Source organism: Neophocaena asiaeorientalis, unplaced genomic scaffold (genome assembly GCF_003031525.2).
Source record: "Neophocaena asiaeorientalis asiaeorientalis breed wild unplaced genomic scaffold, Neophocaena_asiaeorientalis_V1.1 scaffold804, whole genome shotgun sequence".
Classification (NCBI taxonomy): domain Eukaryota; kingdom Metazoa; phylum Chordata; class Mammalia; order Artiodactyla; family Phocoenidae; genus Neophocaena; species Neophocaena asiaeorientalis.
Window position 1 is genome coordinate 635,408 of NW_020171833.1, and position 16,133 is coordinate 651,540.

General features: G+C 36.9%; 1 pseudogene; it reads left to right on the top strand.

Annotated features, from left to right (window-relative positions):
• Positions 1–12,834, top strand: part of LOC112397245 (neuropilin and tolloid-like protein 2 pseudogene) — an 18,761-nt pseudogene extending 5,927 nt beyond the window's left edge.
• Positions 12,835–16,133: the final 3,299 nt, after the last annotated feature.

Genomic DNA, 16,133 nt, shown 5'->3' on the forward strand with positions numbered 1-16,133 from the left:
TTTTTTTTTTTGCTGTACGCGGGCCTCACTATTGTGGCCTCTGCCGTTGCGGAGCACAAGCTCCCGACGCGCAGGATCAGCGGCCATGGCTCACAGGCCCAGCCGCTCCGTGGCATGTGGGATCTTCCCGGACCGGGGCACGAACCCGTGTCCCCTGCATCGGCAGGCGGACTCTCAACCACTGCGCCACCAGGGAAGCCCCGCCTGTGAGATCTTAATAACAGTGAATATTATTTGTTTTGTTTTGTTTTGGCCATCTGACATGTGGGATCTTAGTTCCCCGACCAGGGATTGGACCCTCGCCCCCTGCATTGGAAACTTGGAGTCTTAGCCACTGGACTGCCAGGGAAGTCTCATGAATTTTATAATAAATGTTCCTGAGCTTCCAAATGAGGAACCAAATTTATACATCATTTTGGAGTAGAAAATTTGATGACAAAAGTATAGCTAAATAGTTTCAAACATATTATAAAGAATCATGGGAGCACATATTTTCCTTCTTCCTTAGTTTATGTTTCAGGGTAAATGTAGGATTCTATCAATACATATTCAGATTGAAAGGGAGACATTGTCCACCTATTCAAAAATGACTTTTCTTTTTCCTTTTTAAATCTGGATAGCTTAATTTTCTCCGTAGCTGTTGTGAAAAAAGTCATAAGAGAAGTTATTTTAGGACGATAGCTTTTCACAGTTGAGTCTGATTTTTATTTGAAATTTTTTTCTCAGCGATGACTGAGAATCTATACTCTGTCTATATTTGGTGATAAATATTGTCCATTTTGTTTATTAGGTTTTTGTAGCTATTTGAACAAATGTCTTTTCCATTAAAATATGCATGTTAATTAAGCAGTGAAATGATACATTCTGTGAATCTTTAGTAATACATTTCTATTGTCTGAGTTCAGTATAATTCTGAATTTGGAATTAATTCAGTTGCTTCATTTCATAGAATTATGAATTTGTAAAATCCAGCTTACTTCAGTTGTTTCTTTTGTTTTTAAAATTAATTAATTTTTGGCTGTGTTGGGTCTTCGTTGCTGCGTGTGGACTTTCTCTAGTTGCGGCGATTTGAGGCTACTCTTCGTTGCGGTGCGCGGGCTTCTCGTTGCAAGGGCTTCTCTTGTTGCGGAACACAGGCTCTAGGCACGCAGGCTTCAGTAGTTGTGGCATGCGGGCTTAGTAGTTGTGGGTGGTGGGCTCTAGAGCACAGGCTCAGTAGTTGTGGTGCATGGGCTTAGTTGCTCCATGGCATGTGGGTTCTTCCCGGACCAGGGCTCGAACCTGTGTCCCCTGCATTAGCAGACGGGTTCTTAACCACTGCGCCCCAGGAAAGTCCACTTAAGTTGCTTCTAATTGTAACTTTGATGACAGCACATGAGATACTAATTACAAACACTAAGTATACTTATAGTAAGTTGATAGTTTTGTTTTGTTGGAGAAATCGAGCCTATTTAAGTTTTAGTTCATGTCAAAGTAATTTTAGTGGAAATAATTATTATATTTTACTTTACATAAATTTTAGAATGAATAAAAATGTGAAAGGAGTGCGGATTTGATTCCATTTTAAGGGAAGACTTGTCAATATCTTAAGTCATTTAATTGGGAAAAAAGCACCTAAGGAGAGAGAGTGAGGTCTACTTTTTTAGTGTCTTCATCAAGTTTTCAGTCTCCGTTACACCAATTTGAGTTTTTAGTTTATGCCTAGCTTGAAGGGAATTGTGAGCATCAAGTTTGAGAGTCTGGAGAGAACTTTTAGGATATTGTAGACCAACTTCATTCATTTATATGGGTTGAAGAATTTGAGCCACGGAAGAGTTAAGTTTCTAGCTTAAGGTCTGTTAGTGAATTAGAAGCAGAGTAGCATCTAGAAAGAAACTCTGCTGATGTTAACAGTATTTCTTGAGACCTATTACATATTTAACAGTAAATATTTTCCACATCTAACTACATACTTACATTTTGTTTCCTCTGTACAGTCAGTCTTCACTTTGCAGGCTTCTGATACGCTCGAATTTCTGTTGGTATAGTTTAGTTAAAAAACACCGGTCACCTAACGACACAATTCAGCTGTCATTTACTGTGGGTATGTTAACTGTGAATAATTATGTAGTGTATAAAATTTGATGCTCGCTCTTCAGTTCACAAATCACTACATATATCAATAGATAGATGCCCATCATAATTGGTGACCAATCACATTGCTTCTCTCAAAGTCTGTTGGAGGTTGGCCACTGTGCGTCTGTTATTCATTTTTTGTACAGATAACAAAGTTTACAGATGTGTTACCTCTTTGTTTTCAATGATAAATTCATGTGACATTTTACAAAACTGGACAATCAAAGGAGAGAGTTGACCAGCAGAGATGGAAGTTCATCAAAGAAATGAAAGGTGCTAATACTAGATCTGAAAAATTGGATGTTATAGAATATTTGAAAATAGTGGCAGGTAGTGAAGATAGGACAAGTACTTTTCCTGTATGAAGATTTGGTATGAACTGTATTGAAAACATGAGATGAATATAAAAAATAAGGTAAAATTGCTTCAACATCATGTAGTTTAAATTGTAATAGAAACAGATCTCAATCAGTTTGACTAGCATTCATGCCAAGCTGCATTGAAAGAAAACTAATTACAAAGAGACTGAAGAAATTTTCATTACCAGTAAAGGCTGGTTTCATTTCAGAATCAGCATGGATTAAAGCTGCTAGAGCAGATAGGGATACTGCTGTGAATTTTACTCCCAGATTCCAAAGATTAGTTGAGCAAATAATTGATCATCAACTATTTAATGTGGGATAGGTCTGTTTTGGAAGGCAGTCTCATCAGTAATTTATGTGATGGAAGACATAGGATCATGAAGTGGTCATAAGGTGGAGAATATAGATATAAAGTCTGAGGAACTTAGTAAAGGCAAATTTATGAATATAAATGAAGAAAAGTGATTGTGACAGAAAGGATGAAAATGTCTCAGAGGAAGTGACTGGCAAAAATATCACGTTAAAGGAACTCTTGGAAGTATATGACAAGATTGAAAGGGCAAAGGATAAAATGTTGCATGTCCAACCAAACTTGGAAAGAGTTATGACATTTTGCCAAGGCTTGGAAGAGATACTTACTCTGTATCATAAGTTATATGAGGAAAAGAAGGAGGTAAGCACTGTCTTACTTTCTTGGTAAGGTTTTTACAAAGAAACAAAATACTGATTCTCAATGTTTCTTATGTTTTGAATTATAAAATAGTAAATATTACATAGTATTCTTCATTTCTCTATACATTTTAACTGACAGTAAAAGAGTCTTAAACAGAACAATGTAATTTTTTCCCTTTAATTATTCAGATTGCTTTGCTTGATTTCAGATTGCAAAGTCATTTTTGTGGTCCTGTACTACAGTGCAAAGTGAGCACTTACTGTATAAAAAGTATGTTTTTCCCATAAGAAATTTGTTATATTTTCCAAGTTGATAAAATGATTATAAAGATTATCAATATGAATAAATTTGAAGCTTTAAGTAAAGGATGTTTGAATTGGAGTAGCAGTAGGGAAAAAAGACTAGCATTACAGTTGTGGGGTTGAGGGAAGAGGATTGGACATTTAATTTGGAGTGGTCTGTTGCAAGCATAAAAACTATTTGATGCTCCTGCTTAATTTTTGTGATTCTTGCAAATTTTAAAGTAAACTGAGGATGTTTAAGTTTTTAATATAAAATGAGTTTTAAATACTTATTAACTAGTAAAAGTAACTCTTTTGTTCAGCAAACATTTATTGATCTTCTGTATGTTAGGCATTATTGTTGTAGGTGCTAGGCTTACAGCAGTATGGAACAGACACAAATCTCTCTAGACTAGATAACTTTCTTCCTGCTTTGAACTGGTAAGAGCAGATACTACAACACTTGATCTTAGCCGAAAGGCCGAGAAGTGATTCCCTGCTTTGAAAAATGTGGAATCTCTAATTTTTTATGAGTCTTGATTTCATTTAGGTTCTGTTGAAAGAAACTAACTAGATTATTTTTACTTTTTGTATAACTTTAAAGGCTTTTGTGTAGACAGTGTTTATTGTTCCTTTTTAAGATAGTCTCCAAAATGGGGTTACAACTCCAGGTTTATATAACCCCTGTTGATGGGATATTTCATGATACAGCTTCAGAGATGTGGATGGGTACTTGATTTCTTATAGAATCCCCAACTTGGGAGTAAAGTTTTTATAGTTGCTGTTATAGACGCATCTGTAGGTGTAGAGCTGGGAAAGAGTTGTGAATTCTACCTTGTTCACGAGGTTGGATGTTTGTGGATTATGTGAGATTATGGCATCGTTAAAGAGTTGTAACTTTAGTTGAGGCATTAGCTATTGATTTTAAGACTGGAGAAGCTTAAACACTGCATAGTGGTCTAGAGAGATGACACTACGTGATGGATTGGGTGAGCTGTAGGTCATTAGCTAGAGCATTTGCTTTGGGGATGGGGATGTAATCGGTATATGAAGGCAGGAAAAGATGAAGCAGTAGAGGAAGTAGGGCCAGACTGTGGAGGGTCAGAAGTTTGGGCTTTTTTCTGGGGAGCCTTTTTCACAGCTCTATGTGTGTGTACTTTTAAACTCTCAGTACCTCCATTTCTTCACCTACAAAATAGAGGTGTTAACTGTACTTACTTGATGAGATTTTGAGGAGGTTAAATTGAATTAAGTCATGTAAAGTGCTTGGAAAAGACCAGGCACAGGGTAAGGTTCTTGCTAAGTATTGATCACTAATCATTATGGTTTGTGAACCATTGCATCAGGTAATCTAAAAAATTCTGTAATCAGGCAGTTGATAGAAATGATAATCACAAATGGTTAATAATTATATGGAAGGATGCTTCAAAATTTCAAAAATGAAAATGAAAGCAATTAAATGTAAATAAAACAGCAAAATGCAAATTTAAATGAGATAACATCTTTTTCCTACCAAATTGAGGATGGTGAATAAAACTTCATGCCAAATGGTGGAAAAGTTCTATAATATTATATTTGGAAAAAATATCTGATCACAGAACTCTTTTTTCTTAGGGCCTCTTGAAGGTTTTGCATAACAAATACTGAGAAATGCAAAGTTATGATATTCACTTTATATGAAAGATACTGAGAGATTATACAACACAATGTGCTATGGCCTATAGGTATCCCACGATAAAAAAGATTTATCTAGAAAGTGATACTGACACATACATAAGTTAACTGTGCCACAAGTGACTGTAAATGAAATATGAATCAAGTGCTACAGAGAAGAAGTCAAGAATTCTAAATGGGTTATCAGAAAAGGCCTTATTGAAGAGCTGTATTTTAAAGAAGCATTGGAGAGAATTCCCTGGTGGTCCAGTGGTTAGAACTCCACACTTCCACTGCTAGTGGCTCCGATTAAATCCCTGGTTGGGTAACTAGGTCCTGCAAGCTGCGCGGCACGGCAGAAAAAAACAACAACAAAAAAACCCAGCAGTAGCATTGGAATTTTATCAGATAGAAGTCATTCCCAGTAGAAAGAAAACAATATGAGAGTGGTATGATGAGAACTTTGGGTAGGAGTAAGAAATAACCTTACTCCATAGAGTAATTTTCAGAGCACAAATCTTCCTTCTTGCCATCTCCTTCATTTTTTTTTCTTGGGGTACAGTCCGGTGTCTAAACATGACTAATACTTAGGGTGACCAAACTGAGACTTTTTTCTTTCCTTTTTTTTTTGGCTGCTCCCTGTGGCATGCTGGATCCTTGTTCCCCGACCAGGAATCAAAACCTGCGCCCCCTGCATTGGAAGTGGGGAGTCTTAACCACTGGACTGCCAAGGAAGTCCCAAACTGAGACACTTTTGAGAGTGAAAGGGATGAGACATTAACAATTACATGGGGATGATAGGCCTAAGCTGAGATGCTTTTGGCTAACTGGAATATGTGGTCACCCTGACTGTGAAGAATGTCCAGTGTTTGGCCCATGATTTGTCATCAGCTTTATTTTACAGTGCTGACCTGCTTTACTCCCAGAATTCTTATCCACCTAGTCTTTCTCAATTTTGAATTCTCTATTTTATCTCCTGCTAAGAACCTTTACATTTGCTGTTCTTTTCTTGAACCTTTTCTCCCATCTTTTCACCTGTTTTAATTCTTAGTCATCCTTCAGATCTTAAATTACAGAACAGTGTGTCTCTTTGTCTCTCCTGACCTCCTGTATAGGTTAGCTCATCATAGAGAGTAGTGGTTTATCCAAAACCCTAAGATGTGTTGGAAATATAAATGATAGTCTTACTACTGATCAGTTGAAGAGAATGGAGGAAAAGTTTTGAGAGTTCTTGTTTGACTTCCAGGGTGTTGGGGCTACTACTAAAATGAAAAAAGGTGAAAAGAGTAGGTTTTAGAGAAGAAGATGTTGAAGCACATTTGATAGTTTTCAGTATCTGCTTAATCATTGAAAAATCCACCTTCAACTCCCTCAACTATTTTATAGCTATTGGTCTATTGTTTAGTTTTCATTGAATAAATTTATCATATAAACTCTCAAATTGTTACAGATATTAAAACCAGTTTGAGAAAAGTGTTTATGGTATTAGGCATTCTAGCAATTATGTCCAGGGAATTTGTGAAGTTGTATGGAGGATCAAAGAGAAAAGTAACTTTTTTTTTTTTTTTTGCATTACGCGGGCCTCTCACTGTTGTGGCCTCTCCCGTTGTGGAGCACAGGCTCTGGACGCGCAGGCTCAGCGGCCATGGCTCACGGGCCTAGCCGCTCCGCAGCATGTGGGATCTTCCCGGACCGGGGCACGAACCCATGTCCCCTGCATCGGCAGACGGACTCTCAACCACTGCGCCACCAGGGAAGCCCAAATTAACTTTTTTTAAATAAAAATTATTGGTTTAGGATCCAATAAGTTTCTTTTTTTAAAAAAATTATTTTATTCTTGGCTGCATCGGGTCTTAGTTGTGGCATGTGGGATCTTCATTGTGGTGCGTGGGCTTCTGTCTAGGTGTGGTGTGTGAGTTTTCTCTGTCTAGTTGTGGCACGTGGGCTCTGTAGTTTGCAGCATGCGGGCTTTCTCGTTGAGGCATGTGGGCTTAGTTGCCCCATGGCATATGGGATCTTAGTTCCCCAACCAGGCATTGAACCTCCGTCCCCTGCATTGGAAAGTGAACTCTTTACCACTGGACCACCATGGAAGTCCCAATAAATTTCTAACTGTGATTTTTTGTTTGTTTGTTTTGGCCACACCATGTGGCACGTGGGATTAGTTTCCTGACCAGAGATCGAACCCGGGCCCCCTGCAGTGGAAGCGCAGAGTCTTAACCACTGGACAGCCAGGGGATTCCCTCTAACTGTGATTTTTTAAATGTTTAATTTTTTTTCTGCAGGTGGCTGTGGGTGGTGTTTATCAATTCACAGTATATTGGGATTTTTAATTCCTCCAGGGTTAGGGAACTTCAGTGTTCTGTTTTTTAAGTAAAAATATAGTTTATCCCCAATGCTTAATTTTTGAAATACAGAGGGCTGAAACATTTGCCCAGTGCTTTCCTTTTATTTTAAGCAGTGGACACATTTTTACAAGTGAAATGTTTTAACGAACCCTAATTTTTAAAACAAGGGAAGATATCTTTTATTAGTGTAATCATATTGCTCACATCTACTGTATATTTACAGTTTGCTAAGTACCATGCTAAATGCTTTTCATTTGATCATCCTAACAATCCTGGGCAGTGTGAGTATCACTATATATATATTTTGTGGATAAGGAAATTTGAAAGTAAAAACCTTAAAGTTATTTATTTTATAAGTTTAAATATGAACAGTTATATGTTTTGAATGGGTAGAACCTATGAGACTATTTTGATAACTAAAAATGAACCAGTAATTTTTTGTCCTAAATTAATATCTATATTCATTTATGTTTTTACTTTTAATTTTAGGTTTTGTAGTACTGAGAAAATCCTTGCCCATACAAAATATTTATTATGGATTTAAAAAAAAATATTTATTTGGTTGCACCAAGTCTTAGTTGTGGCAAATGGGCTCCTCAGTTGTGGCTCCAGGGCTCCTTAGTTGCGGCATGTGGGGTCCTCAGTTGTGGCATGTGAACTCAGTTGCGGCATGCATGTGGGATCCAGTTCCCTGCATTGGGAGCTCGGAGTCTCATCCACTGCGCCACCAGGGAAGTCCTGAAGTCAGCTTTGCTTTTAAGTCCAATTAAATCTTTCATGAAACTTGAGCGATGAGTAGTACATTAATTTCAAAGCTAAATTACTATTTGTATCTAATTTCTTATTTATAAATATACAGGCTGGACAAGAAGCACCCATACATATTTAGCGAAATCACTATATTGTAACAAAGCTAAGTCTTATTACTTGTACATTTGTTGACACCCCATTGGTTAGATTATAGGCCAAGCAGGTGTTCTGGAGTCCTGATGGAGTCCATAATTGAGAGTGATGTTAGTGTGACCTGCTTGGGCAATGTTAAGTGAGTAGTCACCAGCAGGTGTGAATTAAAACAAATAAAAACTCAAAAAAACACACAACCCAATCAAAAAATGGGCAGAAGATCTCAATAGACATTTCTCCAAAGAAGACATATACATGGCCAACAGGCACATGAAAAGATGCTCAACGACACTAATTATTAGAGAAATGTGAATCAAAGCTACAATGAGGTATCACCTAACACCAGTCAGAATGGCCGTCCTCAAAATGTCTACAAATAATAAATTCTGGAGAGGGTGTGGAATAAAGGGAACCCTGCTACACTGTTGGTGGGAATGTAAATTGGTACAGCCACTATGGAGAACAGTATGGAGGTTCCTTAAAAACCTAAAAATAGAGCTATCATATGATCCAGCAGTCCCACTCCTGGGCATGTATCTGGAAAAAACCCATAATTTGAAAAGATACATGCACCCCAATGTTCACTGCAGTACTATCTACAATAGCCAAGACATGGAAGCAACCTAAATGACCATCAACAGATGAATGGATAAAGAAGATGTACATGCATACAGTGGAATATAACTCAGCCATTTTAAAAAAGAATGAAATAATGCCATTTGCAGCAACATGGATGGACCTAGAGATTATCTTACTAAGTGAAGTAAGTCAAAGATAAATATCATATGATATCACTTACATGTGGAAACAAAAAGAATGAAACAAATGAACTTATTTGCAAAACAGAAAGAGACTCACAGACTTCAAAAACAAATTTAAGGTTACCAAAGGGGAAAGGTGGGTGGGAGGGATAAATTAGGAGGTTGGGATTAACATACATACTACTATATATAAAATAATCAACAAGGACCTATTATATAGCACAGGGAACTCTACTCAATACTCTGTAGTAACCTGTATGGGAAAAGAATTTGAAAAAGAATAGATATGTGTATATGTATAACTGAGTCACTTTGCTGTACATCTGAAACTAACACAACACTGTAAATCAACTATACTCCAATATAAAATAAAAAGGATTTTTAAAGAAGAAAAAACCAAAAACAACAACAAAATCAAAATGAGTCAAAGACAGACTCTCCCCTAATTGATGCTCTGCCTTATCAAGAAGTTCAAATACATAAAGAGGTTAGCACTAAAATGAGGTAACCTCATCACACAGGAAATTGTACTTGAGGGACTTCATTGTATTAAACATTATTTATTTAACACATTTGAATGTATATTTTAAAAATTATTCTTTAAAAAATACTGGTATATGCCCACATAACATCTCCCTGTTAATCTTGTTTCAGTAGTGCCTTTTGGTTTTTAATACCTAAACTTCATAGAAGTATTTTTCTCAATGTGTTTTTAAAACAGCTTAATAGAGATGTAATTCATATGTCATGCAGTTCACCCATTTAAAGTGCATAATTCAGTAGCTGTATTTTCACAGTTGTGCAGCCACATCAACGTTAGAACATTTTCATCACCAGAAAAAAGAAAGGCAGCATTGTACAAAAAGTGCATTATCTTCAAACACTTGGATCCCCTTCTTTCTTTTTTTTTCTTACATATTTTACTTTATTTTTAAAAATTTTATTGGAGTATAATTGCTTTACAATGTTGTGTTTCTACTGTACAGCAAAATGAATCAGCTGTACATATACATATATCCCCTCTTTTTTGGATTTCCTTCCCATTTAGGTCACCACAGAGGACTGAGTAGAATTCCCTGAGCTGTACAGTAGGTTCTTATTAGTTATCTATTTTATATGTAGTATCAATAGTGTATATATGTCAATCCCAATCTTCCAATTCATCCTACCACCCTCGGATCCCTTTCAGTGCAGACAAGTGCTTTCATTCTCTGGCTTGCAGTCACATCTCCCATTTCCCTTTTATTCTAGAACATAGCTCATTGAGTGGAATGGTAGGTAGAATAACCTTTACAATTTCTTTTCTTTGCTTTCCTTTTCAGTGTTCATATCATTGAATTCAGTTATATTAACTGTGTTTAATGAATCACCTGCACTATACTTTTTTTTCTCTTTTTGTTTGCTTTTGGAAACTCTGAAATTTCACCAGGATGTCTCTTTTTTTTCGCTTTCTCTTTGTTATTTGGTGGACCCATTCAATCTCAAATATTCATTTATTTAGTTCAGGGAAATTTTCTTCTGTTATTTCACCTGTCTATTGTTCTCTTCTTTGGATTTGCCTTTGAGATTTCTGTTACACCTAATCGTTTAATTTTCCATGTTTTCATAAAAGTATCTTCCAACTCTTTGACTTTTTGCTTTTTGGAAACTGAGAACTCTGTCATTAGCTTGGCCAGTAAGATTTTTATTTTTGCTGCCATTTTCTTGTTTCCAAATATTTACTCATGTCTCCTTTTCATGGCCCATCTAAATATTTTCTCATGTTTAGTTTTTTGTATCAGTAGCCTCTCAGATATCTCAGATACCACTTAAAATATTTTTTAGAAGTTTGTTTTCTGTAAATTGTTTCCTTCTGGAGTGGTTATTCTGTTAATTTACCTTGAGCCTTCTCTTTCCCATAGTTAATTTCTTTCAGAAACCTGGGATCCTCAGTTGTCTGTTCACATTTATGAGTGTTAGCTAGCTGTCGTGTTGTGTTTCATCTGTAGTTACGTAGGTAGTTCTTTTTCCCTGAAGTTTTTCCCTTGAATGGGGAGATTTCACTCTAGCTTAGTAGGCAAGGTTTATCACAAAGCTGACTTGTTTCTGTTTTTGCCTCATTGATGAGTAGTAGGTAGAGAAGCAGGAGATTGGAATGCTCAAACTTGCCAAAGTGAGGAGACCTTTGAAGACTAGGAGTGAAACATACTAGTAGTGTCTTTATTAACTTCTGGGTGGAGTTGCCGCTGCTTTACTTTTTCCCCCCCATGTCTGTTTTAAAGGCCTGAAATTACGTCAGTCTTGGCTCTGCTTCTGTCTTGGGCCCTAACATACTCAAAAAGGAACCATTCCTGTAATATGGCTTACTTTCATTTAAAGAGAAACAGAGGGACTTCCCTGGTGGTCCAGTGGTTAAGAATCTATCTTGCAATGCAGGGGACGCTGGTTTGATCCCTGGTCAGGAAACTAAGATCCCACATTCCACAGGGCAACTAAGCCCGTGCACCGCAATGAAGAGCCCGAGTGCCACAACGAAAGATCCCGCGTGCTGCAACTAAGACCCGACGCAGCCAAAAAATAAATAAATATTAAAGAGCAGCAGACTTCTGGCTTTAGCCTAAGAGCAAAACCTATTGATGCTGGTTGTTCTGTTTAGTTATTATTTTTTTAATTAATTACTTTTGGTTGCGTTGGGTCTTCATTGCTGCACACGGGCTTTCTTTAGTTGCCTCAAGCAGGGGCTACTCTTCGTTGGGTGCGTGGGCTTCTCATTGCAGTGGCTTCTCTTGTTGCAGAGCACGGGCTCTAGAGTGTAGGCTCAGTAGTTGTGGCGCATGGGCTCAGTAGTTGTGGCTTGGAGGCTCTAGAGCACAGGGTCAGTAGTTGTGGCACACGGGCTTAGTTGCTCCGCAGCATGTGGCATCTTCACGGACCAGGGCTTGAACCCGTGTCCCCTGCATTGGCGGGCAGATTCTTAACCAATGCGCCACCAGGGAAGCCCTGTTCTGTTCAGTTTTGATTAGAAGTTTTACATAGTTCTTAATAATAAGTGTTGTTAGTAAGTTCTCAGTAAGTGTTGGCTGTGTTTTTTATTATTATTATTACAAAAGTATATGATCTTCTGTATTTTGTGATAGGAAAGTGATTTTTGAAAAATAAGTAGCTTTTTTGAATCACTTTTTTGTACACCTGAAACCTTGTAAACCAACTATACTTCAGTTTTTTTTTTTTGCGGTACGCGGGCCTCTCACTGTCGTGGTCTCTCCCGTTGCAGAGCACAGGCTCTGAACACGCAGGCTCAGCGGCCATGGCTCACGGGCCCAGCCGCTCCGCGGCATGTGGGATCTTCCCGGACCAGGGCACGAACCCGTGTCCCCTGCATCGGCAGGTGGACTCTCAACCACTGCGCCACCAGGGAAGCCCTATACTTCAGTTTTTTAAAAAAAACTTAAAAAAATAAAATAAGTAGCTTTTTTATAGTGAGGGCATGTATTTATGTCTTCATTTTTGGGTTGCAGGCTTTGGCCTGAGAACCTGTTTTATTCATTCTGAATTTTACTTTACTCTGTTTGGTGGTGTTTTTGTTTATGTTGTTGTGAATTCATATACTTTGGGTTGAAGATTACAGCTCTAAGGAGAATAAGGAGGGACACTAAAGGGTATGAATGAAGGATATGATAATAATGTTACTTTTTCTTTTTTTGCTTTTTCAGTTTGAGCAGAAAACTGGTGCAGTTTTTGATGAAATTGTAGAGAACTGTAAGTACCGTTCTAGAAAGAAACCAGTCATGTCTTTAGATAGATAATAAATGTGTCTAGAGAAAACATTAATCTATAACAGTGATTAGTTAGGGCTAATTAATGTGATGGTCCAATTTGATTTAAGTTTAGATCTTATCACACTTTGTTAAGTATTTTAATAAAGTTAATCTGAATTGTAAGAATCTTACTCTTTTCTTTAAATATTTTATTCTCATAGTTATTAATGTTGAAATATAGCCGTGCTTTGTGTGTGTGTGTGTATCATATTGAACTTATCACTCAGTAAAGGTTTCTACTTTGTTTACAGGGTCTCTTAATTTTCTCTTATATTTTTTCCATTGTTATATGGTTTTCTTAAAAGAAACTTTGTTTCTTAGATTATAAAAGTAATACATTCTATTTTATAATACAAAAATGAATAAAGCAGAAAATAAAAGCCTTTACCATTCTCCAAGGAGAATCAGTTTTAAACATATAATATATATCTTTCCAGACTTTTTTCTATGAATGTAAATGTATATCTCTATGTGATGGGTGGGGATTTATGTATCCTATGAATGTTCTTGCTTTTTTCATACAACTGCCTAGATATATTCTGTGCCAGTGGATATGGACCTATTGCATCCTTTCTAGTGGGTACTCAGTATTTTATTGTATGGCTGTACTATAAGTTAATCAGATTCCTCTTTTACATGTGTGTATATTATTTTCAACTTTTTACTATTATAAACAACATTAAGTATGCATTTCTATACACATCTTTGTCTACTTGCTGAAGTGTTTTTGTAGGATAAATTCTAAGGATAGACTTTTTCTTCCAGTTTTATTGACATATAATTGACATACTGTTTTGACTTACATCGTGAAATGATTACCTCAATAAGTTTAGTGAATCTAACAATAGAATTGATGAATCATCAAAGGATGTTCATGCAGTTGTTTATGAAGGATAAATTTTATCATCTAGAATTCCTGAGTCAAGGAGAATGTTCATTTCTTTTGTTTTTTGTTTACTTTCACCAGAAGGATCTGTGAGTACCTTCTTTCTCTTTGGAATTAGTTTGTTTATATTTTTAGAGTGATAACAGTTTTCAGACTACATGTTGAGAAGTAACTAGCTCTCCTGATCCTCATTGGGTTTAGTTATTGAATATCCTTTCTGTTGCATGTAAGCAAGAAAAATAGACTCTTGCTCACTTATCCAGAAAAACACTTTAGAAGTATATTGGGGGATTTCACAGAATTTAGGGAGGAGGTTAAGAACAAATTTCCCCCAGGGAACTCAGCAAAATGTGATTGTGGGCCTGCTCTCTCTAGTACTGCCAGAAAACAGTTATGCCCCAATGACTTTTAGTCTTTATTTTTATCCATTTTAGATTTTAAGTTCCTAGGAAGAAGATTATGATTGGGCCAGCTTGCATCTGATGTTTATCTTTGAACCAGTCATCTGTGGTCAGGGGTAACAGGATCAAAAAGTAAAACATGGGGCTGTTAGAAGGTATCCCTCAGCCATTATGTCTCACTTTTAGCAAATAATTTTTGATTTCCTGCTTCTGGATATGCCTTTGCTCAAGCCTGTATACTAGTAATAGAAATTAATCAAATAGCTTTCTAATGATGGTTTTAATCTGATGCTTTATTTGTTAAAGATGTTGCAGTAACAACAATCTTAAAGTGGTAGCAGAAATCTTAAGGCAGTAACCAAGCTGCTATACAATGGGTCTGTACACACAACATTTGGGGTTTATGTTTCTGGTGCCTGGTGCTTTTTTTGCTTCATCCCTGCAAACATTTTTAGGCTGGAGGTTTACAAGCAGGAGATTTTATACCAAATGTTAAGTGCAAATGGTGTGGTAAAGATTACCTTTATCTCCCCCTTTCTGGTAGTTTATAATTAAGGGGCTGTTGAAGGCAGGGAAGTGACTAGCTTGGAAGAGGAGACTGGCCTCCCTCTGTGAAGGGAACTCAGGAACACAGACACCTATTCAGGAGAGATAAGGGCAGACTGCTACATAGATGGTATTCAGGAAGTGCTTGATTCCAAAGATGGTCATTTGAGGCCTACCATTTTGTCTTGATGTTGATGTCCAGAAAAAAGGAAATTCACTGTTTCTCAGGCAAGTGCATCAAAATGTTTTGTGTAATACCAGACTTACCATATGTTCATTGCCCAAGACCACCAGGACGTGTGGCTTCACATATTTGGTCTTATAGATCAAGTTCAGCCCTTCTAGGGCACAATCCTTCTGAAACTTTCAGCAGACTATAGTGTCTGCTAATTGTTGGGACGCATAAACTGATAGAATGTAACTCCATCAGTGAGGACTTTGGGAAATTTGGTTTAAACATGAAAAAGCTGAATTGATTTTCCAAATATGTAGTGTTTTCAGTGAAAGGGATTTAAAAGAAAAAAGCCTTCAATATTTTATGCAAATCAAAAGAGAGAGTAGGGCTGTCCAACTTCTAGTTCATCATTTGGAGGATTTGTGCTGTGGATTATTCAAGATAACATGGTGATAGTGGAAGTGACTGATATACGGTGCATTACCCTAATTCATGTTCCCTTAACCATTGCCAGTTTATGTGAAGTTTGAAAGAAGTTCAGATAGAATAGAGAGGGACTTCCCTGGTGGTCCAGTGATTAAGACTTTGTGCTCCCAGTGCAGGGGTCCGGGTTCCATCCCTGGTCAGGGAACTAGATCCCGCATGCCGAAACTAAGAGTTCACATGCACAGCTCAAGATCCCACATGCCGCAACTAAAAAAGATCCTGCACGTGGCCACGAAGATTTCGCATGCTGCAACTAAGACCTGGTGAAGCCAAATAAATAAATAAATATATAAAAAAATAGAATAGAGAGATTAAAAAATTTTTTTATTGAAGTATAGTTGATTTACAATGTTGTGTTAATTTCTGAATTGCCCCCTAGTTCACTGGAATCACAGGTTTTGAATTATAATTGTTATTTGGTAGAAATAAAGGAATAATCGGTAAAAGAGATTTCTGTGCATTAATTTTGTATCCTGCTACTTTATGAAATTCATCGATTAGCTCTAGTAGTCTTGGTAGCATTTTTAAGATTCTCTTTGTATAGTATCATGTCACCTGATGTGATTTTAAATGGGATTTTTTTTTTAAACTTTCTTTTTGAGATTTCATTGTTAGCGTAAAGAAATGCAACAGATATCTTTACATTAAGCTTGTATCCTTTTACCTTGCTGAATGCATTCATTAGTTCTAATAGTTTTTGTGTGGAGTCTTTAGGGTTTTCTATATAGAGTATTGTGTCATCTGTG